Below are 4,254 nucleotides of genomic sequence, written 5' to 3'. Positions count from 1 at the left end.
TTTTAATTGAGAAGAATGATCAGATGGTCTCTTGGATATGGAAGGAAAAGAATATGTTACAGGAAGAAAGATTAAATCTGTCTGTGTTCCCTAGAATATTTCAAAGGAGAAGTTGATTATAAGAGATAAGACATTTCTCCAGGGGAAGAAAAGTAAGTCTACACTATGAGGCTACTTAACTCCTCAGTGTATGCTGCAGACCAGGTCTGCTGGGTATGCTCTGGCCTTTTTCCAGCTCTGTGTTGGGATGAGACCTGGCACCCAGCCAGGTTCCCTTCAGAGCTGTGGTGATGTCTATGGGGGACACTGGGCTAGATCTGAGAGATGCACCTGCCCTCCCACCCTGCAGATGCAGCCAGGCTACGTAGTTTCTGAGGGCAGCAGAGAGAAGATCACCAAAAAGATGATAGCATCACAGACATTAGCCTTTACAAGACTTGGGCCATGTAAAGCCACCAAGTTGCTGCCTCTTCTAAGGCATTTGTGCGGTAACAAATGCTGGGGTGGGAAAGAGCCTGTGTCAGGAGGAGCAGTCAACAGCCCCATTCCTCTCGTTCCCCAGGAGCAGGAGGAGCAGGATGCCTCAATCCCCAGAGCTGTCCTGCGATCACTGCTAAGGCTCCACCTTACTCCCACAGTGGAAGACACCAGGATCTGGCCGCTCAGTCTTGGGATGTCAGGATTAATGCCTGTCTACCCAGCTAATGAGCCTTGAGGTGGTGGTTGCAAATGTATCAAGCATCTCTAGTTTCTCATTAAAAGGACTGTTTTTGCAGATCTCACACCATTTATGCACCTCTTGTCTGAATTCTCCTCAGTTCTTCACCATGCTTTTGAAGTGCAGGTAGTCTTCCAGCAGCAGCATCACTAATTCTGTGGACCAAAAAGTTATGCCCCTCTCTCCCTCCCCTGATTATATAGCCGAAGAGCCTTTCCTTAGCCTTAAAGAGGATTAACACCTTTTTCTACAATATAAGACAGGGAAATCATGCTTAATTTGGTAATTTACTATTACCTCACATTCTTCAGTGTCATTTCTATCTGGGGTATGGATGGATCCCATCTAAGAAGCCTGCTGTATTTGTTTTGTTCTTCTGGTGAAACTAATGCTGCTGAACTCTTCTAATGGGAAACAAAGAAGCAGCATGCAAAAGGAAGGCCAGAAAAGTTCGAAGGCTTAGCAGGCTCAAAGTGGGGCTAGTTACCGTCATCTATACCAGTTGTGGAGATTGTTATAGAGTCCATTAGAACAGCAGTTCAGCCACTTTTTTGCTGCTTGCTGATTGCAATATGGTCAGAACTGCATCCTATTTAAATAAAAATACAACTGTTTGTAGAGGGGGCAAAAATAGGAACTGTAACAGAAATTCTCTTTATTTGTAGCTATATAAATAGCTATGACAGAAGATACTGGGAGGTAGAACCTGGGAATATGTAGCTTGTTTCCTAGTGCTAAGATCGATAAAACACACACTGCAAATAGTGCTTTCCATGGAAATCTTTGTATCAGCTCTTGTGCTTCCTTTGAGGGATGAGAAGCTTGTCAGAATATTTCAGGAGTCAAAAGTAGAGGAAAGGTAACAAAGCAGGGGGGGGGAAGAAAATGATAGTTAAAAGCAATTAGGAACTTCCCTACTATTCAGGAACTTGATATAAGTTTCTCGGAGCATAGCATAACTCCCTGTAGGAACTGCTCTTTTCTACCTAGGAATGGATTTCTGAAAAGTTCAATGGCTCTGTAAAGGCAGCTTCACAAGGTCGGAGGAATAAGAGATGTCTCTAAGCAGAGCCCTGATGTTCTGTCTTATCTTTACTTACTTTGTGCTTAAGCAGTGTCTTCCCCAAATACTGCATGACAACACCAGAAAAGCTGCTCTGAAGAATATAGGAAGGATTTGCCTTTTTAGCTCTATTGAGACATGCTGAATCCAGCATCTGCAGATAGCTTTTTTTTTTTAACCCTAGGCTAATTATCCATGAATTCTAAATTTAATCACTATCAAATATTTTCAAATTCTGATTAGTTTTCCTTCAGAACAATTTAAATTAAAAATGAACCTAAGCACATACCCCTGGAGCCTGGCCAGCTGTCCTACGGATCTGGTTTAAGAATATCTGTTCTTAGTGATTTAAGCTGACCCAGGTGGCTTTACGCTGAAATAGGTACTCACATCATCCCTTATGACACCTTGAATTTGGGGGAGTCGACTTTAGCTGAGGGCAGTAACTTCTTTCAGTGCTTCAACAAGATTCCCAAGAGAAATGTCTCAGTGAGTGCTCTGACATAAGTCACAGCCTCTTCACAATCAGTTGCTGTTTAAACAAAAAAATCACAGTTAAAAAAAACAAAAAAAAACAAAAAAACAAGCAAAACCACTGAAAAGTTTAGATCTGGAAAAACACATAACAGCAGATAATCCTGAGATTCAAATTCTGTTATTTGAAAGAGTTTGGCCTGAAAGGTGGGTTTCTCAAAAGCAGTACTGTACTTTAATCTCTCCAAGATATAGTTTATAGCTCTATTGTCTTTGTTCATGATGCCTTAAATCTTAGCAGCTAAAGTGACAAACTTGGTTTGTTCCGCCAGTGCTGGCACATACACAAAGCTCCTGTTCATTTAAATCAACAACAGGATTGAGCAATTTATATCTCTACAGATGTGCTTCTGTAATGAAGGGAATTGATTATTAAAAGGGGAACAAATGGATTTAGGATGTCAATTTGCTTTTTCTAGTTCAGCTCAGGTCAAAGGAGTTAATGAAGCATAAGGATTTGAAGTCCAGTTTCCAATTAATTTCGTTGCTCCTCCTTCTGCACTAGCAGTACATTTGGATGTCAGACAGGATGCCAGATTGTGTTTAGAAACTCTGGTGAAGAGGGTATGTGAGGAATCTCTGTCACCTCTGTGAACAGACAGCTACAACAGTAGTTCAGATCACAGATCCTCCCAAGGACTTTACAAAAATATGTCCCATGTGATGCTCTTTTTGCCTTTCTTTAGTCCCCTGATACTGTGGTCCAGCTGGCCATTCTGTAACTCTATCGCCAGTCCCAATAAGATGGAGTTGACAGGCAATGTACCTCATCTCCAGTGAAAAAGGGTAATGGTATGTTGTTTCCTCTGTAGGCAGCAGCTGTGAGAGGAACACCATCTTTTGGGCTAAGATAGTGCTGTTCAACTTCCAAACTGTAGATCCCTGTAGTTGTGGTGATTACTTCTAAGGGTTTCACAAAAGATACTTAAGAAAAGCAAGCTTGTTGCTCATAGGTTCAAACTCAGTACATGCACAATTATAAAATTTGTAGTGCCTCCACTCAAAAAAAGTTGAGATCTAGGACTGATCTAGGACTCCTCTTAGGGCAGAAAAGCATTTCATTCTTTCATGACATCAGTAAAAAAGAAGAAAAGGTATTGCAAGTTTCCTGACACTATCGAACTTCCTGAGCAAGCAATCAGTAGGATTTCAGACAGCTTCCCCGCCAATCTGATCTCTCTGGGAAAGGAGAAATTACTGTTTCTGGAGGACTTGACCCTGTGCTAGAGGTCATGGGCGTGAGGATTGACTCTACCTTCCCCATCCCCACAGGATTCCCTGTTGCAGCGCATTTTGCCTACTGCTCCTCTGCAACACCCCAGGGCCTCATGCTGGCACTCTGCAGACAGATAGGTGCATTGTCAGGCAGGGAGAGAAGGAAAGCATGGCCAGTTTGCAGCCCTTCCTCATAGTCTGATGGAGCAGAGAGGTCATGCAGATATTGCTGACCTAGCTATGGCAGGGCAGAAGAATGGCAAAGATAGAAAAAAGTTTTGTCTGTGCAGAACAGGGCACAAGATTGCCCTCGCAGATACCAAAATCCGCAGTAGTGTTGCCTCATTTGAAGTTCTGTGCCTTTGATGTCATGGTGCTACTATGATATCTATGTCACCCACTATTAAGACTACATCTAGAAGATGTCACCAATGAAATAATATAAGGGAACTTGAGAGGGGAAATATTTATTTTGAAAAAATATATATATATWTTTTTTTAATTTTTTGTTTTAGAGGCTACTTTGTGCAGATGATAGCATTTATGAGTCTAAGGTAGATAGTTTCTTGTGGTCTGAAACAGCCTCTCAGTAGTTGTACTGTTCAGTGTATTAGAGCACTACCTAGAATCTCCATTTAAGAGACATACATGCATAACGAAAGAGACCTTTGCCTTAAGAGCATGTGTGCAACAGAGGCAAGACAGACGAAAATATAGGTTCTGT

The sequence above is a fragment of the Apteryx rowi genome, unplaced genomic scaffold (assembly GCF_003343035.1).
Source record: "Apteryx rowi isolate R43461 unplaced genomic scaffold, aptRow1 scaffold_831, whole genome shotgun sequence".
NCBI lineage: Eukaryota > Metazoa > Chordata > Aves > Apterygiformes > Apterygidae > Apteryx > Apteryx rowi.
The sequence above is the reverse complement of the archived record's forward strand: the minus strand, read 5'-3'. Positions refer to the sequence as shown.